This window comes from Furipterus horrens, unplaced genomic scaffold, assembly GCF_987537825.1.
Source record: "Furipterus horrens unplaced genomic scaffold, mFurHor1.1.pri manual_scaffold_2, whole genome shotgun sequence".
Classification (NCBI taxonomy): Eukaryota; Metazoa; Chordata; class Mammalia; order Chiroptera; family Furipteridae; genus Furipterus; species Furipterus horrens.
Genome location: NW_028327172.1, coordinates 190,803,305 through 190,828,688, shown reverse-complemented (window position 1 = coordinate 190,828,688; position 25,384 = coordinate 190,803,305).

Sequence of the window (25,384 nt, the reverse complement as noted above, 5' to 3'; positions counted from 1 at the left end):
AATGTAGAAAATTGAGAACATAATTGTTTTTTCAAAAACAGAGAGAAGCTGTGCTTTACAAGTTCTAATCAGATTGGAGTATTTCTACAGGCATTTAAGGACAGAATAATAGGATAAAGACATCAAGGGAATGTCAATTCATTTCCTTTTCCTGCGGCAGAGAAGTACCCCAGTAACTTTATCTCTGTCACCAAAACTAAGTAGCTAATTCAGTAGACAAAATATTTATTGGACAACTACAATGTTTCAGTCACAGTGATAGGTATTAATCTTTCTGTGTTTTTGTGTATTTACTTTAAAAGTTTAATGATATCTAAACTAGGTTGCGCACAATCTTCTTAAACTTACACATTTTCACCATCAAGCTGCAAAAATGAACCTAATTAGTTGTGGATCTGACAGGTTAATTTCTCTTTTTAGCATTCTTTTTCTCACATACTTGGGAACATTTTTTCTTGAACTTCAGCAGATACATTATTGAAATGAAAGGAGAAAAGAAGAGAGGGTAAAAGACATCTGATAAGAAAGAATTTGCTTTCGATGTCTTTGTGCTTAGTAAGTGCTTTAGTAGAGTTAGTATTAGTGGAATTACACCTAACTGAAGTCCTGGTAAGCTAATGGTTGCTATAATCAAACAACTACAAGTTACAAGAAGAGGAGGGGATACACCTAGACACACACAGAGAAGACAGCCATGTGAAGACGGAAACAGAGATTGAGGTGATGCAGCTACAATCCAAGGAATGCCAAGAATTGCCAGCTATTACCAGGAACTAGGAAAGAAACATGGAACAAATTCTCTCTGAGAGCATCCAGGAAGAACCAGTCCAGATGACCAGGTTATATCACAGTATTAAGTAATCCCAGGCATAATACCTCACTGCACATCCACTCAAAGTTGACTGGGGGTCTGTACAGCTTCATTTTCGAACCAAGATCTGGGATGAGGGAACAACCAATTATTTAAAATTGCTTTCATCACTGTAGATAGAAAGTTGTGAAGCATACACTGGCTCTTAAAGCTTCTGCACAGAAATGATGCAGGTTGCTTCTGCTTACAATTTGTTTTGGCCAGAGGTTGTCACATGGACTCTCCTAACTTCAAGTGGGTGTTGGCCTCCAAGAGATTCCTGGATATTCATTCTTCAACCCAGTATTAGACAAGACAGGCTAGAATATACTGTAGTAGTAAAACACCCTCTGGTTGCATTGGTCTAAAGCAACAAATGCTTCTATTTCCTCAATAATGCACTGGAAGGGGATTCCTCTTTTTGTCATTTAGGGTCCCAGCTGAGGGAGCAGCCTTTATCTCATATATTTTTGGATTGATATGTGAAAAGGAAATATAAGTCCTAGAATGCCGCACACTGCTAATTGAGGCTAAGCCTAGATGAAATATCTGCCACATCCATTTATAGCTCACTGGCTGGAAATCAGCATATGTCCTGATTCAATCACATGACAACTTAATGTAATTCTACTATATGCTTAGAAGAGGTATTAATGATAATTACAGATCCCATCCAAGTTAGCAGCTATGTGCATTACAGTGAGTTACAAAAGCATTGTTCAGCGTTACTCTCCCACAGAGGCAGCATGCATTTCCCCAGAAATATCACAAACTAATGCATTTACTAAATATAGAAAAAAATTTAGTTAATATAGCAAAAATCACTTCTATACGCATGGGTTTTATTTAGTCCCAGAGATACAAATTTTGAAAGAAGATTTTATGCTTTAATTTATAAAGTTATTTTTAAATAAATCATCATTCATAATATCAAACTCTCTTTTCAATTCCCAATCTGATTTATAACTTTCTCTTTCAATCAAAAATCTTATTATTTTTCAAAAGTTACATGGTATTTTTGATGTGTTTTGATTACTTATCCATTGCCTTTTTTCTTTTCGGCATGATTCCCCCTGCAAATGCTGAATGTTAATGAAAATGGAAAAGAGCTGGTTGTAATGATATCTAAGTAGAAATTACTTTGGCCTCCAGGATGCCTTTAGGGCACGTTCCTTAGTGCGCGCTGCTGTTGTATCTCAGGTGTAGCAGATGAAGGCCACAGCTGCCCATTGCCGGAATGGATGGCCTGATTGTTAGGGTGGCCAGAGTGTGGGGAGTCAGTGTCCATCAGCTTTTATTACATATCACCCAACATGACACTAAGTGATATCCTTGAAAAATCACTCCCTTCCTTTAATTAAAAGCACAATGTTTAAAGGGGAGAAACTCAATGATAAATTTAAAAATACCTAAAAATATAATCGTTACTCTAAACGTATCAGTCATCTGAAAAAGCAATGGTGACTTGCAGTTTCAAAGAAAAAAAAGGAAGCAAAACTTCTCTGGCTCTCCCTCTCCTTTATTCTTCACATCAAATCAATCATTAATTTCTATTAATTCTACCTTTATGTTTTTTGTACTTTGTATTCTCTTTTAAATTCCCATTGTGTTCATATTTCAAGTTTATGCTCCATTCCGACAGGACTGTTGTAATAAATGTCTAATTGCTCCATGACCGGGAATACATACATATTCCTAATTCAGCACGACCAGCTTAGCCCCTTTTCTTTTCCAAGCATTTTCACAGTTCTTTATCATCCATGTCAGTGTTTCTCAGGGAGGGTGATACTGAACCTCACGGTGAGTTTTGGAATTTTGTGGGCAAGGGTTTGTTTTTCACCAGAATTCACAGAACACTACTGGCGTGATCAAGGATTCTGGGTCCACACTTCCCAGACTATAGCACAAAGAGTTTCTTGTCATCTGGTATCATTTCCACCATTTGGTCAAAATCTAGGAAATACCCTCATTTTATATAGCAACATAACGTATTTTGTACATTTTAATATATAATGAATTTTCCAATATGCCACTACCATTTAATTGAAAGAAGACTCTTTTAGAACTTGACAAAGAGTTATTTATTATTTCCGAAAATTACGTGACTAACAGTGATATATATATAGGTTCTAAGGCACAAATATTAAATGCTTAAATATAACATTTGTTTATGGAGGTTCTATATATAGATGCCATTGAATTTTATTATGTGTTCCTCTGTAGTCATTTAAAGATCAAAATATGTATTATTTTCTTATATATTATTTGCCACATACAGTCATGAACCACATAATATTTCCATCAACAATGAACTTCATATACAACTGTGCTTCCAAAAGATTATAATGGAGCTAAATTTTCTGTAAGAAATAGAAAAAAGATATGTGGTTCAGGAAGATTTCTTTCTCTGATGGAAACAATATCAGTGCAAAGAGATTTCTTCTCACTCACAGCATTTCAATTTTGAGTGCACAGATTACATCCCAATCAGTTAGCCACTGACCTGTTTCAGCTACACCAGAGAGGGTTACAGCCCTCCCAGATCTAGTGTGATAGTTTTCAAAGTAAATTTCCTTAAATTCTTTGTAAGGGACCTTAGAACTTGTACAAGGGCACAGGTCTGCAGATCTACCTTAATATGTATTAAGTGCTACTGTCACTTTTGTAAGTTTTCTCTGGTAGCTGGGAGCCAGCTTGAACTTGTACTTTAGACATATTTTCAAGTTAAAGCATAGATAAGTTTTATTTATATATCAATTGAAACAAAAACAAACTTTCAAACTCAAAATATTGAGTCCTCAATTCTATACCTTCTCCATATCAAACATTCTCTTTTTAAATAAATACCATCAAGTTCTGTATTCTGACCAGCATGCAACAGCTGACATTGACATGACTATACCACATGTTCCTTTATCCCTCCATCTTGATTTCTTCTTTCTAATGATGTTCAGGCCACCTTTCACTCCCTCCTGACAAACATGATGGTGATCTATGCCTTATACACCCAGTTTCTCCTCAATATTTCCAATCAATCTAGCCCACACCTCTGTCCCTGGGGCAGAACTGACAGGTTTGATGCTCTCTTTCGGACCCTTTGAGAAGGCAGCAGGGGAGGGGTGTGGAACAGTGTTTCTAAAGTGTACAGTAATGGCAATGTCCTAGGCCTTCGCATCCACTCACCGCTCACTCACTGCCTCACCCAGAGCAGTTCCAGTCTTGCAAGCTCCCTTCATGGTAAGGGCCCTATATAGGGGTACAATTATCTTTCTTTTGTACTGCATTGTTACTGTGGCTTTTCTCTATGTCTAGATACACAAATACTTGCCATTGTTATTACAGTTGCCTTTGGAATTTAGATCAGTACATGCTGCAGAAGTTTGTAGTCTAGGGACAAATGCTATACCATATAGTCTAGGTGTATAGTAGGCTGTACCATCTAGGTTTGTGTTAAGTATACTCTGTGATGTTCACACAACAGTGATGAAATGCTTAATGATGTGCTTCCCAAAATATATCCCCATTGTTATGTCACACATGACTGCATTTTTTCTTTTTCATTATATTTATATACTTGAAATACTTATAATTTACTCCAGGTTATTAATGAAGGAGCTATCACAAAATATTTGCTATAAAGATAAAGTTTTATATCTGATACTGATGAAAAACCATCCAAAGATATGACAGATTATTTTACTTATTTTTCAGGCCCTACTAAATTTCCTTTTGTATCTTATACCCCTCTAATTCTCAGTATGAAGCCTCTGTTTCTACCAAATTGATTGAAATTCTTTTCACTGAGTAATTTTCAACCCTGACAGAAATGCTTCTTCTTCCTTTTCTTTCTTTATCAAGACTCTCCGTTCTTCAAAGCCAATCTTTCCTGATTACCCTGGCTTTCAGTGATGAATCTATAGCTTTAATCTTTAGTACCAGGCATTAGTCACTTAAATCATGCTGTGTATCTGTTTTTGCCCTGTGCCTTCCAAATCAAGTTGCAGCTTCTTGAGGATTAAGATGTAGGAACTCTCTCAGACTTCTTCACCTTCCCCAATATGCCCAGCACACAGTTTATATATAATAAGTATTTAAATTTGTTTATTGGTTGGCTGCTTTTATGGTTAATGTACATATTCGTCCTCCTCATAACAGGCTATATCAGGATCATTTGGCAGGTTATTACCAGTGCAAATGGTGAGGCTGTAGCCCAGATCTCTTAGGTTTAGTTTATTGATCTATAAACTAGGAGTCTTGTTGAGCTTCTGATTCATTTGACCAGTAACTCCTATGTCTTCCTGGAATGTGTATCTAGCTGCCCTTCTCCTGATGTCACACAGTATTTGTGATGAGGGCTAGTTAAGTGTTACTACAATTTCTCAGAGACAGCTGGTGCTATAAAGCACAATATTGACTCACTGGCCTCTGCTGAAGGTGTTATTCTGCTGAGCTTCTGTAACATAGCAACTTTTTGTACCTGCACAGAAATAGCCAGAATGATAAATAATTCCATCTCCTATGATCACTTCTCTTCCACGATCCAATTTTAGTTGCAAAAGATTGGAGACTTCTTATAAATCACAGGAAAAATAAATTGAGGGTTGCATTTCTGTTGAAGTGTTCATAAAATTTCCATACCCATCAAAACTTTGTACTTTCCTTCTTTATTTCCATAAATACATTATTGGTTTACAATTTAATCATCAGACTACACAGTGAAACACAAAATAAGCCAAGAAGCAAACATAAAAAGCAAAACAATCTTTTTTTAAAACTTTTTTTTAGTTTGATACTGTCATTCCAACTTCAGGCAAAAGATATAGTAATTTCTCTTTGTTTTAATTGCCATCCTTAATGTTGCTGTACAAATTTAATACCTATGATTTCCATGAAACTGAGGTACTATTTAGAAATAATATACATCTTCTAACAGTCTGCTTTTTTTAAGAAAACACATCATCTAAGATCAAATTTTGTTGAGTAGCCTGCCAAAATTGGTTGTTATTATTTTCTTTTCCAGTGAAAGAATCTGTCAAATACTCTCTTGTACCTGGAAGCAATTTCTGGGAGGTATCTCAAGTTATATGACTGTGTTAGTGGCTAGCTCCCTGACCAGCATAAAAGGAATAAATCATTCAATTATCCATTCAGGAAATATATAATTTTTGAGTGCCTCCATCTGACAGACACTGTTTTAGGTATTGGAAATACAAGAGAGACCACAATAGACCAAGTCCCTACAATTGTGTAATATACCAGCGAGAAAGAGAAAAAAAATAACCTAGATATGTGATAAAAATATCAGGGTGTATGAAGTGCCACGAAGAAGAATGACCTGAGTTAAGGCTGTAAAGAGTGATAGCGGCTACTTTTAGATGGGATCGTCAGGAAAAGTCTCTCTGTGGATTTGACATTTGAGCAGGGCAAACTGATTCTCAGGCAGAGAAAAATGGGATGTGTAATGTCAAGGCAGGGCTGTGCACGAAACGCCAGAGGAACAGCAAAGCACTCTGTTCTGATGCGATCTTTGGGAGCGTCTCTGAAATAAGTTCGCGGAGGAGAATGGCCCAGGGCCTCTGGGCTTGCTGTGACGCTGTGTTCAGTGGGGAGTGAATGTAGGGCTGCATCCAGGGTACATGAACTGCTGGATCAGACCCAGGCCTCCTGTCAGGGCTCAGCTCTGTGCTTGTGAACTAAGAGCTGCATTTATGGTGGTCTGTGGCACGCGAGGACACTTGCTGCTCAACAGAACCCAAGGTATTACTCCTTCTTCAATGCAAATACAGCTGGAAGAGGCCCTAGTGGCCAGTTGGGGAACTGCAGAGAAAGGGAAGGGCCTTTCAAGGCAAGCTCAGTGTCCCTGAACCTACCTTGTGAGTAGCTTGTATCCTTGCAGGCTACTACACCGGGTGTAGCACACATGCAGTACTTTAGTCCAGGTGGGACCTTTGCACCTGCATGCGAGGGCGGTGCAGACCAGAACCTGCACTGACCTCACTACCTGGAATGCCTCCTGCCCCATGGGAGAGTCAGAGGAAAGGAAATGAAAGGACATTGGCTTTTAGCAACTTGCTCAGTGTGCAGAGGCATATCTAGGTTAGGGAGGCCTAAGGCTTGTTTAATTTTAGGGTCCTCCATAAGAAAAATTATAAATATGCAATTAAGTTTGAAAGGAAATGTCTGTTTTAAATTTAAAAAAAAAGACAATGAAGTTTGAATTTTGAATGTTGACACGTACACAAATATCATACCACTTGAAACAAATAACATTTAAAAAATCTGAGCTCCTTACACATATTTGTAATATTTCCCCCTACATTTCCTGGTTGCATACTCTTATCTTTCTTCTAATATGACTGCTGGAAAATCAGGTTTGATTACTGATTGTTTAAAACTTTGGTAGGCAAACTTTCTCTTAAGGGGTCAGATAGTGGAGATTCTACTCATCCTGGGCCAAAATCAACAATATTACACGGGTGCTTGTATAACCATTTAAAATGGAAAAAGAATAATATGTAAAAAAATCATTCTGAGCTCATGAGCAATAATATGAAAAGAGGTGATGAGTCAGCTCTCATTCATGGACGTCATTTGCTAATTCCTGGTTTAGAAAATTTTCTTTCAATTTAGCAACTCCTGACTTATAATGTTCATGTAAACTTGGAAATTCTTGTTAAATTTAGAAAATCTCCATCAGGTTTCTTTGGAAAAGTTTTATAGTTTCTATTCCAAACCTTTGTGAGAAGAAAGAGTGCTGTTACTAATTGCTCTGGAACTACAGGTTTGACCCAGGATATCCTGAGCGACTGTGACATATGGCCACCCCAAATTACTTTGCTATCTGACCTTTAATAATGAAGGACGTGTCAAATCTTCTAGTACTGTAACTAATCAGACAGTCCTCTGATTCACCATACTCGTTAATGTGATTGTAGAGGCTTTGTATTTATTTATTTTATTGCTGCTCTAAGTAGGTACCACACACCTGGTGGCTAAAACCAACACAAATTTATTATCCTGCAGTCTTGTATGTTATAAGTCTGACACTGGTCTTGTTGGGCATTAAGAATGTCAGCAAGGCTGTGTTCTTTGTGGAAGCTCTAGAGAAGAATCTAATTTCTTGTCTTTTTTTTTTTTTTTTGGCTTCTAGAGACTAGCCACATACCTCGGCTCATAGCTCCTGTCCTACATCTTCAAAGCCAGCAATGCTGCATCCCTGACCCTTCTTCCTTAGTCACCGTCCCCCCCAACCCCTGACCATAGTTGGGAAAAATGATCTGCTTTTGTGAAAACATGTGATTAAATTGAGCCCAGAGCGATAATCCTGGAACCTCTAGAATAATCTTCCAGTTTGAAAATCTTTGATTTAATCACCTCTGCAATGCTCTTTTTGCCATGTAGGGTAACATATTCACAGGTTCTGAAGTTTAGGATGTAGACATCTTCAGGGATGACATTGTTCTGCCTGCCACCATCACATTATTAATTTGTTTTTGTTATTGATTTCATGTTTCTTGTCAAATGAGCAACAAATTTGATATTTTCCATGAGTGTTCTCATGATATTGTGATTTTCATTAAATGATGCATCAAATAACTCAGGACCTTCTTCATTACTTTGGTTTAAAAATGTTCTCTCACCTGAATGAATGACCACTTTGGTTGTGAATTGTATGCAGTTTGCACCGGATCCACTACACTTCATTAAGACAAAATGCATTAGGTGTGCTGAAATGATTCTGTATGCTAGAATGAATAAAACATGTGACTTAGAAGTGATTAGTATGTGTATCCCTGCTCCAAATTTGTTCCTTAGAAATTATATTTAGCATGATGTTATCAGAAGGAAAAAAGAGCTATAGCTATGCTACATTATTGGGTATTTTTCTGATTGGAAAGGACTTCCATTTTGACAAAGCATTGATAAGAGCCAAATCTCCGGCTTATAATTTTATATATGATGATAGGACAAATTTTCTGCAGACCAGCTTCTGTCTCCAAAATGTGTTCCTATTCTCCATCTACTTTTTATGTTGTATACTGTAGGACACTGCAGGGCAAATTTTTATGTTAAATTACCTCTAGCCCTATATTTCAATTTCAAAATAACATGTTGCTAGTAGGAATATGCCTGAGAGCTAACACCAGATTAACCACACACAAAGTTAACAGAAAGACAAGTAAATATATCTCGCATAATACAGCAAATTGTATTCCCAATTTGACTTCTCCTCAATGAAATTCCCCGCTGAAATGAATTGATTCCAATGCCACATGACATGAGGAAAAATGCAGCCCAGGAGACCTCAGAGGGAAAAGAGACAGCTGTCTAACCTCCTTGTGGTTAAAATGTCTTACTTTCCATATGGATAAAACACATGCCCATAAGAATACATGTCTGTGAGCTCTTGGAACAAACCTCTTCCAAGAAAAAAGCTCAAAAGCTTAACTTCAATAACTTTGTGATATAGCTACCTCTGCCACTTTAAAAAGGAGCCTTCTTCATTGAATGACTCTGGGGAGTGTATCTGTTCATCTTTAAAGTTTCTCTAGATCAGAGAAAAATACATCTTTGGTACCTGGACTGATACCAGCTATGTGCTTCATGTCTTACCTGCTTATAGTCAGAAGTAATGGAACATGCTTTCATGGTACTTGATTCACCAACATAGGTAAGAAACATGGGGGACTCTTCCTAGTTAGAGAACACAAATGAGTTTTCAAATCCTTGGGTTGGGAATTTCTTAAGTTTAGAAAAGATTTTCATTTATAACCAGTACTGAGAACAAAACCCCTGAACTTTGGTATTGAACTTTTGTTCATTCCAAACTCTAAAAAAATAAAAATAAAACAACCACTATTGCAAAGAGACTAGAATTTTAGAGAGTTCTTTAAAAATACTATGTGAGAATGATATATATTCTGAGCCCTGGAATTCAATCAGAAGGTCAAAGAGATCATCAAAAAAAGGGACAAGTTAGAGCCTGTTTTGGCCTATACCACCTCTTTTTAAAATCTTAGTGTTCAGGAAGACATTATATTCTAAGTCAGTCTCCAATAAAAGCAATATTTATTATTTATAAATATTGATATTTAAGAAGCAAATTGTGAGAACTTTTTTTTTTTTTTTTTCATCATCCATGGTAGATTCTCACAGCAACCCTGCAAAGGAGGTATTCATTTTGTAAATGAGAAAATTCAGCTTTGGCTAGTTTAAATGAGCAACCTACCCAACCTAACTCAACCTACCCAAGACCATATAGTAGCAAAACTGGGCTTCCAAACTAGAACTACTCTTACCACTGCATTACTACTCTTTGCTTGCCCTGGCTGGTTTAGCTCAGTGGATTGAGCATCGGCCTGCGAGCTAAGTGTCGCTGGTTCGATCTTCCAGTCAGGGTACATCAGAGAAGGAAAACTCTGACTCCAAAACACCTCCGCTGCCTTGCGGCATACCTCTTCAGGGGAAAGGCTAAGGGAGTAAACCCCGACAGAAAATCCGGAGCCGGAGTCCCTAAGGCGGTTTGACGTTGTAGTCAACACCGGCAACTCCTGCAGCGCACCTGAAGCCAAGCTGTATTGACTCCGTCTTTCCCTTGGACCCTTCAGCTGCGAAGAGAGGGGGGGTCTGCTGCATGGGCAACAGCAGACCCTCCATATCACCCTGCCCAGGCTCTGTAGCTTCAGCGTCATCGCAAGATGTCGATGCAACACGGGAGGAGACAGATACGATGTCACTCCCGAGTCGGACTGCACAGCCATTCTCGGCGGTGCAGATAGACTCTTAAGAAGCTACACCATCGTCTCTCGAGACGGACGGCTGCCGACGACGACGACGACGACGACGACGACGACTACTCTTTGCTATATATCACATTGTAAAAAACTATACTGGATTTGTCATAGAAAATATAAAAATATTGCAAGAGATATAAATCTGATGCTATAAATACAACATGCTTAATCAAACACAAATTTGTCCCAAGTAGTCTGAACCTATTTACCTCTAACTCCCCAGAAAATTCTAAACAGGTACCTTTCATAATTTCTTTTGTAATGTCTAGAATATTGGAGACCATGTGTTTTGTATGTAAATGACTGTTTCAACATGGTATCTTCACATACAACTTTTGAATATCTTCTTTCAGTCTTTATTTCATAAGGAAGAATATTCTCAGAAAAATGGCTGACAACATTCTGTTTCTTGGTGATGGGTGGAGATGTGCTTGGCTTTCTCTATATTAATGAAAAAGTGACATAAAAAATGACTTGCATTAAAAAAATTGATGCATATACTCCATCATGCCTCCAGTAGGGTTATACGACATTGCCTTGAGCTTTTCAAACTGGTCTGGGTTAAATTAAAGACATGGTCTTGTACAAAACAGCCTTACCCTTTTCAATTTCATCTTGACAATTGATGATTTAAATATAGCTTCAACAAGGTTCAATATTTCCTGAGTGCTGAGTGGGTTTGGTGAAACATTAGAATGATAGGTTCTAGACAATCCCTTAGAGCATTTTCGCTGACCCTACTACTTATGTGAATGGTCCTGGCAGCTAATAAAAGACACTTTCGCAGCTCTTGAAGTGCTGATTTCTCTGTCAGGTAGCTAAAGACATCACTGATGACCACTACCATAACTGATAGCACACTCCAAGTACAAAGTCAGATCTAACAAATATCTTATTCTACCCACATATTTCCTCCCCAAACATGTTATTTTATTAAGTGTTCAAGCAGATATTTATTTATAAGTGCCAACTCACAAGCCACCATGAATCTCCTGAAACATGAAAACTTAATCACTTTTTAAAAATTTACTTGCCGCAGAAGGCAAAAGAGTGTCATAACAACCACATGAATTTTATAGTTTGGCAGTTCATAATATTTTGAAAAGATAATTTTATCCAACAAACTCAGACGACTTGTAGAATTTATGGTCATGTAAGTACATATCAGCATCCTATTTATCATTTCTTCATTCAGGGACATTTTAGTAGATTGATTAAAAGTTAGTTCTACTACCTTTCCATAGCCATGATTATTTTGTTATAATGGCCCAATATTTCTTTGCTTTCATGCTCTCAAGTCCTTGACCTTTTCATTTCTAACAAGGTTATGCAAACTTTACAAGACATTGAAAATAGAATTATTTAAAGATACACAGAGGTGGGCAAAAGTAGGTTTTTTAGTTATAAGTACACAAAATAGAGAGTTTATTCTTGTATTATTATTTATTAATGATTGTATTACTCACCATACAGAAAACTGTAAACCTACTTTTGCCCCAGTCTGTATTTTCCTCCAGTCTTGGATATTCCATTTTCATTTGGTGTAATTTAATTTTGAATTAAATTACAAAATTAATTTGTAAATTAATTTTGAATCTTGCACTAGACCATGCCGAGAACTTTTAATTTAAGTTTAATTACCATATGCAGTGTGTTTATTACATCTTAAGCACCTTTATATACAGTGGACATTTTAATACCCACCATCTTCTAAGTTATGTTGTCCCCTGTTGTAAAGGAGGTAAATTGAATTCATGGAGGTTAAGTGATGTCTTCAAATTGATGTAATTGGTGAGTGTAAGAGCATGAACTCATTTGTTTTTTATCCTGAAGTTTATATTTTTATGACTAATTAATATGTACATATATCACACATGAAGTTACAATTAAGATTATAAACTGGAGTGAGACTGCCTTTCTTAAAATCTCTTGTTAATTTGTGACCTTGAGAAAGTTTCTCAGGCTTCCTATATTTCTCCTTTCTCATAGAACTGTTCACATCTGACAAACAACATCCAATTCAGAGATAATCTCTGCTTACTTTCACCTTCCTCAAATCACCTAACAGAAGCCAAATTTTGTTAGTCCTTTCCCACATGCTCAGTAAGAGAAGACACACAGTTCTCCATGGTGTGTGATCTGTTTCATTGCAAAGAGTGGATCAACCCAACTTTGTTCAACTACAAGTGTGCTCCTGCTGGTCTGTGATTACAAGGTATACAAAAAGTGCCCTTAGCATGGTCTATGCCAGCTCTGACCTTCACCTTTTATGTAGTATGAGCAGATTAGAAGTTTAGAATTTATCTAAAACCTCAATACTTTCATTTCTTTTGTCTGATCTAGGACTGAATTATTTTATTTCTATTGCAGCAAACTTTGTTCAAGTTACTAGCATTTCTTACTAAGACAAGTTCTATAGCCCTTTAATAGGTCTCTAAATCTCCATTTTTATTTCACCAGGAGAGGTTTTTCTAAAGAACCAATATAATCATGTCTTTCCTTTGTTTATTGCTTTTTAATTACTGGTAGTTCCCACTGCTCATATGCTTAAGACCAAAATCTTTAACATGGCCCATATGTAGAAATATCAAAAATTCTTACTTGCCTTGAAGAATCCAAATTTATGTCGCATGTCCTGAAAAAATGACTAGCCCAGCCTTTCATTCTCAAAAGTGTGATGGTTTGGACGATAAGTTGTATGCACACCACATTCACAGGGACCTTCATTATCTGGGTTATACCCACACCTTCTTTCTCATTTCATGCTACCCTCTCTCTCTCTCTGTATTTCATGTACACTTACTTTTTTCTCCATTCATTTTATGACTGTAACATAATCCCTCCATTTTTAGTCCTCCTTTTCATATCCCTTCCTCATCATCCCTCCTCTCTTTTCTAGGTAAGCCATTTAAATCTTCCCATTCTTATCTCAAAAGTTAGTTTCTAAAAAAAGTTTGTCCTGACCCTCCAGATAAGATCAGAACCTGCTGTATGCTTGCAAGTGCTCTGTGCTTATCATAGGATTTATCACAATTATACTCTTGCATGTTTATTTTGCTGATTTTTTTCTTTAGCTGAACTTTAAGCTACCTGATAGGCCATATCTTTTTGTTTGCTTGTTTGTTGACTCTCTGTTTTATCCCAGGGTATGATACATAATAATATGCATTGAGTGATTTAAAATGTGTTTCTCTTATTCAAAAATAGGTTTGAACCATAAATAACCTTATTAAGCATGACACTCAAGTAACCAATAAAGAGACATCTTTAATTTCAATCAAAACCTTTGTTTATCTCTTTCACCTCCAGAAAGATATGACTCAAAGATCACCCTTGAGTGATCATAAAAAGAATCAGCTCTGTCTAGACAGGGATTGTTCTGCATGTCTGCTCACAGAGTAAGAAGAATTGAGGACAGGTGGTAATGATTTATTCCAATCCTCTCTAACTTAACCACGTAGGATGATGAAATTGAATTTTTTTTCTACCAGGTGTTTAAAAAATACAGCATAAACAAAGAAGTAAGAAGTAACAATTACCCAATTATCCTCTCTTAATCCAAAAAGGGATAGGTCCCCAGTTCAAGTGATCTCCTTAAAAGTGGGTACAGCTACTGGCAGATACAATGTGGGTGATTCCCCTGGGAAGCAAGCAATTAACAGTCTAGTTTCCCAGCGATATCACTATCTCAGGATACTTCATTTTCTTAATATTGTGGAGTCAATGAATATGGAGCATCCATGATATGCGAACTGGCAGGAATATTCCCTCAGTGCTCCATTATCTTCACAGACAGACAGACAGAAACACACACACCTTTCATCATTAGAAGAATTTGTTTCTCATTGTTCCAAATATTCTAAGGTGGAAGAACATAGTTAATTGACATACTCATACAATTAATTTGTTATATGTTTAATAACATTAAAAATGACAATATATCTGGACATCAGATAAGAAAACCATGAACTACAACTTAAAGAAATTTTCTATATCAATATAAAATAGGACATAAAATATCAATATATTCTGACATGCAAAAAAGGCAGGAGGGCAAATCTTTTTAGAAAATGTGGATTCTGTATATAAAATCAGTATCATGACACACACCTCCTCAACTTTACTTTCAAAACTAAGTGTCTCATTTGGAGAGCATAAGAAAGTCGTTTGCTACTTTAAGAATCAGAGTTCACAGAAAAACAGAAGGGAAATAGAAGAGACATCTTATAACATAGTAAGACATAAGTATCAAAACTAATTTTTTACACTCATGCCTAAGTAAAATTATTATTTTAGATTCTCTGATTCTCAAGGTGAACCATATCATAACTTTTCTAGAATAATGTGGATACTAAGAGTTGAAGGTCACATGCTTTTTCTTCTGGACACCTGCTCATTTATTGCAGAGATTTTTTTTTGTGTGTGGCAGCAGTTGGAGGTGATGGTGGTGGGGGCGGTGAGTTGGGGCAGAGATAGAAGCCACAAAGGAAGATCCCTGAATAAAGATGATTGATTATGCTATTATTGTATATGATAATATGGCAATAATTAATTATCTTCATGTGAAGTTGGTGGAGGTTATCTATTGCAGCCTTGTGCTCAAGAGGTTTGGCTCATGTAGTTTTGTGACAATCGATGAGTGGATATTTATGGAAGACAGGAAAAGAAGTTTAACTCTACATGACAGATGGTGTGTTCAATGAGTCAGGGCTTATCCGGTTAAAGTCTGGAAGATCAGCTAAAAACAAGAGCCAGGAGGTACGTTAGGTTCAAAGAAGCAAAAGTTTGAACCCGGAAAATTAGCTAAGGCAAAGATAAGAAACTTAGATTAAGAGATAGAGAGCCAAATATTAGAAATTAAATATTCAGTCCCAGATTGACTCTTTGCTTCTGGCAGCAAAGGCATGAAGGAAGTTGGTATTGAACAGTGGTTCACACTTCTTAAGCTGTGATTCCTTATGGATATAGTAGAGAGTCTCCAAGATGGTTTTCAATGATCTTTATCTCCTAGATTTCTTAGCTTTATGAAGTCCCCTCTTGCAGTGTGTACCAGGATTTGGCTGTACCATTCTCATATTGCAGAAGCAGTGACACATAAATTCTAAGATTAGGTTATGAAAGATTGTGACCTTTATCTTAGATGCTACTATATATATGGCCCAAAGATGGTTTCTGCATACTGACCCCTATGTTATTTTCTTCTTCACAGCAGGGTAGGGACATTAGCTCAAAGCCCACAGGTGCCAAACTCAGATTCTTACACATCCAATTGCCTTAAATATAGCTCAGATAAGCATATGTTTTGCTATTTTGAGCCTGCTTGCTTTGCATACCCCATGTAACTGAACTTAACACCTCCCAGCCATGGGTATGAAAAACCCTGAAGCCATAAAAGAACCCAAATTGCTGCTGCATTTCAGAGCTCATCAATCCAGAGCTTCACACCATGGCTGAGTGATATCAACGAGGTATGCAAGCCCCCTTTCTTCTCCTCCAAAGATCCCTTGCTTTCTTCCTCTTCTGGGTGATGGCCTCATGCTGCCTCTGGAAGGTCTCCTACTGTGAGGAACTTCCTCTTTCTTGCAGCCCTGTTCAAGAGCCACCTTATGAAGCTAGTGAAGTACTGTCGTTTCATGATCTTGTTTGTTTCCTTTATCGGTCTCATGATCCTGGACTCACTTCAGTTGCCCACGCTCTTTGTCTTTCTTTTGGGACCCTTACTTCTGAGGAAGAAAGCTGCCTTGTTATGAGCAGTCCAGTGGAAAAGTCCAAATGGTGAGAAACTAAAGAATTCAGCCAGCAGCCAGTGAGGAATGGAAACCTGCCAACAACCACATAAGTGAACTTGGAAGCAGGCTTTTCAGCCTCAGTGAAACTTTGACATTATTGCAGTTGGTGCTCAAATAATCTGAAAGTTTATTCTATGAAGCTACTCTGAGATTCCTGGTGCTCAGAAACTTTGTGAAATAGTAAGTTTTTGTTGTCCTATGCTGCCAAATATGGGGTGACTTGTCACAAGCCATGGATAAGTAATACAGTAACCCTCCAATCTGGAGTTCAGTCATCTTACCTTTTGGATAAGCATGGTCCCAGGATAAAAGGGAAGAAAGCATATGGGATGGGACTAATGACCAATGACTTCCTCACACTCTTATTTTATATCTAAAAATAAAATTAAAAATTAAAATTAAAATTAAAAATTAAATTGACCTTATTTCCCAATAAAAATGAACAACTATGGGAATTCAACTGTAAAAATATGAAAGAAGATGACTTATAAAGTCATTACACGTATTTCTATTTATCTCTGTCTCCTAGATATGTAGAAAATGCTCAACAATTCAGGAGAGCTTTGTTTTTATTTCACTCATTTTATTTTTACTATAGTAGATACATTAAAATGAAGCTCCTGAGTAAGTCAGCACTTTATGCATCCCATCAGCTACAATTACTTCTCCTTCCTCCCACTACACCTAGAACATCGCCTGTCATTGAGTGTGTCACTAGGCTGCACCTCCTTTTGTTTACATGTGTTTCCCTGCTTTTGGGTTCTTAGCACCTCATAGGGTTTTGACACATGATCAGACAACTCAGTTTTGATATGATTTGAACAGAAAAGTAGACTTTTCAAAATTTGCAAAGTGTATTCATCTTCCTTTTGATATTTTGGACATCTCAGATGAATACTGTGATGACAACTAACAGTGCCTCCCCCAACATAAGGGGAAATGTGAAGTGAAAGTGAAAACATTTCTTCATCAAGTTTGATTCATTTTACTTTACGGAGGAATTACTACGTGGGGACTCCTTGGCTTAATTGTGAGAGTGAGAGGACAGAGTGAAACATGGCAACCGACTGCAAAATTCTTGAAGTTTTGTAGGGACGGTAAATAAAAAACACATATTTCTGAATGAGGCCTTTTCTGGTGTCCCACAATTCACTCCTGAAGTCCAAACTTCTAAATAAACTGGCCCTAATTTTCCTGCATTTTACAGAGAGTCATTCTCTTTAAAGTGGACAAAAGAGTTTGAACAAGACATCCCTTCTTGGGTTTACTAAAAGAGAGTACAACCAGGCCATTTAAGACAAGTGCCATTACAAACACATAGAATTCTATGGTTTAAAGAGAACAGAACCACCAGTTCTGACTGGGCTTATTATTCTTTCATTCAGTCAGTCATGCACTCATTCATCCCGTAAACACTTATTGCCTCAGGCCCTGTGAAAGGTGCAAAGGATAAAGTGATGGATAAGTGATTTATGGTCTCTGCCCTCAGAAAAGTGACATTGTCTATGATATTGAAAAAAAAAAAGCTAGTATTTTAAAATGCAGAGGTAGGAGTAGCAGATTCCAGGTGAAAAAAAAAAAAAAAGGAATAGTATGAAAAAAAAGTTTAGTACACCAGAATATATAATAAAATGGATAAGAAAGGTTAACAAAGGTGGGCTTAATGAAAGGTTGATTTTTGTAGAGGAAGACTATAAGAATATCCTATTTTAATATTAGAGTAAAGAAATTTACCTCTGTCTCAACTATTAAATGAAAAGTTTTGCTACATATACACTTTTTTTTTGGATATATATATTGAAATTGATCATATAGGGATTCTTTTAGTATCAGTTTTTTCATTTCTAAAGAGATTGACTAGCTGGATAGCTCAGAATTAATAAATTAATAAATTAGCTGTCTCTAGGCTATTACTAGCAAAAGATTTACTCTTGACATTTCTATATGAGTTGACTTCATTGAAAATATGAGAAAGTATACATAAAGATGTATCTAATTTATTCAGAAAAATATGAACATATGACAATGCTGGGTTCAGTATATTACATGGCAAAAATTAGATGAAGTTGATAAAAGCTTTCTCTCTTAGAAGAGTTGTGCTCCTTCACTTTTGTACTACCTTTAATTTTTCCTATAACTTGCCTGTTCATTTTTCGTATTTGAATTAGAAACACTAACCTCTAGGAATTCTACTTCTGTTTTTTGCAGTTTACTTCTAATTTATTTTGTATTGGTTTTAGGTATGCAGCTTAGTGGTTAGACAATGATGTACTTTATTTAGTGTTCTCAATATTTTCAGCACCCAACTGGCACCATTCATACTTATCACAATATTATTAACTATATTTCCTAAGTTTTACTTTACATCTTCATGTCTATTTGTAACTACCAACTTGACTTAATCCCCTCACCTCTTTCACCCAGTCTTTCAACCTCCTCCCTGCCCTGGTAACCACCAGTGTCTATAAGTCTGTTTCAATTTTGTATTTTCATTTATTTTTTCCTTATACGTCACACATAAGTGATATCATATGGCGTATACCACATATAAGTGATATCATATGGTATTTGTTTTACTCTAACTGACTTACTTCACTAAGCATAAAATCACCAGGTCCATTCATGCTGTTGCAAATGATAAGATTTCATTCTTTTTTATGGCCAAGCAATATTCTATTTCATACAGGTACCACAGCTTTTTTATCCACTTGTATGTTAATGGGCACTTAGGTTGCTTCTATATCTTGGCTGTTATAAATAATCTGCCATAAATAAATGACCTCCAGGAATTCTTGATGTGTCTTTCAGTGTTAAGTGTCTGTGGTTCATTTTCTTTCATATTTTACCATTTCTTTTTTAGATATATCCAGAAAATTCTCATTAATCTTGACATTATTCTAAAAAATTCTTGGGAAACAAATACATTTCCATGATGTGGAAAAAAGGAAACCCTTGTGCACTGTTGGTGAGCATGTAAGTTGGTTCACTCACTATGAAAATCAGTAGAAATAAAAATAAGAAATAAACCACCACATTATATGAAAGTTCTACTGACCGTATATCCAAAGTATATGAAAATAGGATCTTGAAGAGATATCTAAAACCCCATGTTTATTGCAGCATTATTCACTATAGTCAAAATACAGCAACAACCTACATGCCCATCAATGAATGAATGAATAAAGAAGATACACACACACACACGCACGCACACACACACACACACGAATATTATTCTGTTGTGCAAAAGAAGGAAATTTTGCCATTGCGACAATAGGGCATTATGCTAGTGAAATATGCCAGACAGCAAGCAATAAATATTGTGTGATCTCACTTATATGTAGAAACTACTCTAAAAAAATGAAACTTGAAAGTGGGAGGTTTATCAGAGGCTGAAAGTGGGAATTGAGAAATTGTAGGAATTAAAGAGATGTTGTTAAAGGTACAAACATAACTGGTAGATACCTAAGTCATAGGGATCAAATGCACAGCATAGTGATTATAGTCAACAATACTGTATTATAAACTTCAAAATTGCTGAGAGGCTAGATCTTAATTGTTCTCACCACAACAAATAAATAATTATGTGATGTGATGTGCTAACACTACAGCAATAATCATACTGTAATATATTGGTGTACAAATCAACATGTACACCTTAAACTTATACATTGTTATATGTCAATTAGACCTCAGTAAAAAAACAAATGTCCTTGAAAGAGATTTCATGGATGCTGCTTTGAGCATTTGAGGGCCTTTGCTAAACCAAGAGTTTTGGTTAAGCAAGGCAGATGTCATCTTTTATCAGTATTCATTAACCGTAAACTGTAAACCAGAAGCTGCAGACTCAACTACTCTGATTAAGGTAACAAGACAGAAAACAAAGTTGACTCCTAAAAGGAGATGAAGAAGGAAATAATCTGCTCATACTTCTTATAATAATCATTGCTTACATTATTATTAATAGACTACATTTAAATCAAGAGAAAGGACTGACTAAAATTATTGAATAAGATGGCTAACATTATTAAACACTACTACTGCCAAACACTTTACATAACTTACCTCATTAATTCTCACCTGTCATCTATGATTGATAATATCTATTATTACTCCTATTTTATAGATACAAAAATTAAAACTTTAATACCTTTTACCAGACCACCTGATAACTAGGTGTAGTAAGATTCTGCAATATACTTATATATCTCATCACTTTATAAAATCATTCATTGATTTGTAAACCCAATCATTGTTATTCACAGAATTATGTATTTTACTACATTATTAAACATTTTTCTCTCCCAAGCTGTCATCAGGTAAGCCTTGAAATAAGTTAATATGTGTTCTTCATCAAGTCCTATGTGTATTCCATAGAATATGCAAGATCTATCCAGAAGGTACCCAGGTAATATGAAAAATAGAGACATTTATTGAACAAAAGACAAGAGACATTGTACATAGGACAATGATGTTCAGTCTGCTTCAAAACAAGGACCCTAGGACCTCACACAGTTCTCCCAACCACCAGCAGCTGCTCTGTCTTATTTTCCTGAAAATCATTGACGGTCTGAAATCTCTTCCCTTTCAAAGATGATTTTAGCTTTGAGAAAAGCCAAAAGTTGCAGTGTGCCAAATCTGGTCTGTAGAAAGGCTGAGTCACCTGGGTGATTTGATCTTTTGCCAAAAAACTCTGCATGAAATGTGATGCATGAGCAGGTGTGTTGTCATGATGAAGCTGCCAATCACCAGTTTCCTATAGCTGCAACCTTCTCACTCATCCAAATACTTTCTGTGGAGGAATGTTCAAGCTTAACGCACAATTTGATGCATATTTGTTGCTCTACTTGTTCAGTCATTTTGAATGCGATTGCCACACAGTACACATGTTCACTCGGTGTCTACCACCCCCACCAACTAGTACAGTGAAGTCGTCATTGTTCATGCATGTGCATTTCAGTCCACTCTCCTTGGCCGCCAGGTTACACTGACATTGTGCAAACTGTTTTTGTTACATTAACAATGGCTGGAATTTTTCAGGACAAACCTTGTATATGCAAAAGGATGATAATTACACAATAAAATCAATCAACTACTAAAAGAGTAGTCTTTAATCAGATTTTAATCAGCATCTGAAAAGCCATAAGTACAGAATAGATAAGATAGAGAGCTGTATCCTGAATCCAGTTACTTTGGCAGAAAAAAATAAAACCCACAGGTACAGGATAGATAAGGGAATAAAAATCTATTAAGAAAAGGTCACATGTTCTTTGGCAATTAATCTGTTAGGAAGGTGGCAATACAGTGCTTGACTAAGGTTAAATTTAAGGTTATCAAGGTCTGGTGAGTTAATTTATCATCTAGATGTGAATTCACCTTTGACTGGCCTTTGTCTAGTTTTGCTTGTATCAGTTACAAACACCAGTCAACATTAAATTACAGAACATGTTTTTACTCATGAATTTATATTATATTTATAAAATGTTGTTTACAAGAAAGTTACTGAGGCATACTCTTAAAAATAAGTTACATTAGTTATATATTCAGTAAATTATAATATGTGTGCTTGAAAAACCTAAACTTTTTTATTTTAAAAGTTATATCTCCAGTTATTTTTTTACCCACAATACCTTAATTAGAAGTGCATGTTTTATAGCACAAGGTATCTCTAAGAATCTCTTTTAATCAAAATGCTTGCTTAATTCAGATATTTTTGTACCCACCAGGATGTGCCTATTAAGAGAGTTGTATCATAGTATCAACTTGTTGATAGTCTATATCATATCTCCATCAACAACTCATCAGCATTTTCGATTCCCCAACTTTCAGAAGAATCTTGTCTGGATAAGGGTAACAGCTCATTGAAACAAGTTCCGATGAGTGGAATATTTCTAGTGTAGTTCCATTCTGGGAAATCTACCTGTAATAAATGAACAACAGGTAATGCCAGTTTGGGCCTATTCATGAATTTGGATGTACAAAGAAGATTTTTGTTGAACAAGGTTATATGTGTACAGATCTTTCTTATTATATTATTATTTAATTGGTAAAAGTCCTGTGTTTTCTGCAAGGAAATTAATACTCGTGAACTAAAACTGTAAAAACTATTCTTTCTACCTGTCCATTTCTACTCTCTGTACTGTTAAAAGTCCCTGTTAAAGGGATCGCTCTTATGGTGACACCACCAAGGACTTAATATGGTCATGACTCAAGTATATTTGCCAAAGGTAGCAAAAGGGTTTTCAGAATTGTAGATTCTTTCATAGCTGCATAGTATTCTAGTGTATAGATGTAGATGAATTATAGTGTAGGTAAATTTGTTTTAAATTCAAATTTTGTTCTCATACTATGTATTCATCATTACTCTGAAACTTATATTGATCTTGGCATATTTCTCCAGAGGTGTAATATGCCTTTGTATTCTGAGTTTAAACAAACAGCTTGTTATAAACACTATAATAAATATTAACACTTGTTCTCATTAATGCTCCCCCAAGTCATAGTTTTCATTACCGCTTAACTTATTAAATATATGTGTTATATATGTTATATATGTTATATATATGTTATATATATAACATATATATATGTTATATATATATGTTATGGCTCAGTGGATTGAGCGTCGGCCTGCAAGCTAAGTGTTGCTGGTTCGATCTTCCAGTCAGGGCACATCAGAGAAGGAAAACTCTGATTCCAAAAAACCTCCGCTGCCTTGCGGCATACCTCTTCAGGGGAAAGGCTAAGGGAGTAAACCCCGACAGAAAATCTGGAGCCGGAGTCCCTAAGGCGGTTTGACGTTGTAGTCAACACCGGCAACTCCTGCGGCGCACCTGAAGCCAAGCTGTATTGACTCCGTCTTTCCCTTGGATCCTTCAGCTGCGAAGAGAGGGGGGGTCTGCTGCATGGGCAACAGCAGACCCTCCATATCACCCTGCCCAGACTCTGTAGCTTCAGCTCCACTGGAGAGGACACTCCAGCGTCATCGCAAGATGTCGATTCAACACGGGAGGAGACAGATACCGTGTCACTCCCGAGTCGGACTGCACAGCCATTCTCGGCGGTGCAGATAGACTCTTAAGAAGCTACACCATCGTCTCTCGAGACGGACGGCTGCCAACGAGTTCCATTCTGTGTTAAATAAATTGAGGCAATAGACTGGAAGCTCCAATATAATTTTGGGCTCCATTATTTTAGTGTTCCACACAAATTGTAATATAAAAGTTGAAAGAAATCTTGCTACTGTGGTGCAGTGGAAAGTTTTAGGCCATCAGGCATCAGGAATGCTGAGCTTTAATTTCGGCTGTATTCCTTTACATTCCGGAAGTTGCTCAAGATTTCTGAGTCTCAAAGTCCTTATCAGCACCATATGGATAATTTGATTTATCTTGCCTACTCACAGCATTGTTTCAGGAATTAGGTAGTGACTATGCAAACACTGTATCCCTATAATATTCTACCAAAAACAAGTTATTTTGTACTTTATATAGCAGAGAGATTTGAGAATTATTTTATGTATTTTATAGTTATAGATTTGCTATAAGAATCTTATGTTAATAGTCTATTTTTAATGCAGAGTATTAAACATAAATCATGAAAAGAAAAATAAAGCTGTCTTAAAGAAACTATAAAAAATATTTTACTTTTGACTTAAGATATGAACAAAAAGCACAGTTTTGTGAGAGATAATGACTGTTGCTCTCATAAATGTAAAGGAAAATGGATATGCTTCGCATATGCAATTCGACCAGAATATTGTCCTAGGCCTTTAAGAAGATTAGGTCAACAGCAGGGCAAATAAAAGAAGCTATTTTTTTTTTTATGGAGAAATATTTGTATAATTATTTTTTTCTAAGATTAATGAATAATAAGCAAATGTCACAAACCTTCACAGTTTGAACCAAATGATCTGGTAATTATAAATGTAAATAGACATATAAAATGAAAAAAAAATTTTCTTGTATAAATAGGGAGAGACCTTTTTCTTGTCCTGTTTCTTAGACCATTGCCTTTAGAAAAATTATGTTATTTATCTGAATCTTTGAGCTATATATAAATCTTTTTAAAATGCTAACTAAGACTTTTTGCCAATTTAAAAACATAAATGCCTTTCTCAAGGACCTGGAGCTACCATCTTTAAAATATTATCATCAAAACACTTAACTCCCCCATTTCCCAGTTTCTGTGGGGAGATGAAAGCCCAACTTTAGCTGGTGCCTGGCATCAAGTTGCAAACCTCCTGTCATGAAGATATGATAAATTAATTTTCCTTTAGATAAAGCCAATATGATAACCTAGATGATCACCCCAATTACCAGTAGAATTTAAAGTAAACCATGTGTTATCAATGATGTCATTAAGTCCTCTTACTTGGAGACTAGTTATTATTTATCCTGAAATCATGCAGGTAGTGGATTCTATCTGTTTGGCTATAGAATAGAATGAGGTTTATTTTTTTAATGTCTTTGTAATCTCTTTAACAAAATTCTTGTGATGTGCATCACAATTCAGATTAATGCTTATTTAATAATAAAACTGTTTTTTTCCTTTTCTACTTTTTTGGAGAGATTTGTGGTGGGCAGATGATTTTGTTTTTAGTTTTATTTTCCCAGTATCATACAATCTGATTATAACACTATTTTATTTAAAGTTTTTGTATCCAAAACTTTCTTTTATCCATGGGATCAAGTCCTAATCCCTAATATGAATTCAACATCCTATGCCATGTAGCACTCAGGTATCTTTCAGCATCATTTCATAGTGCCTCCTACATACAAGCCTCAGTAAAATGCTCAGCACAGTCCTGCCTCTGGAGTATGCTATGCAAATTTCAATACTCATCCAAAAGGATGTAGTGGGGGAAAACCAGAATAGCAGAGTGATATACTTAGGGGATCATTTTCACAGCAAAGCAACAATTTAGCTGTGAAAATTATAAAAATAAACCATTG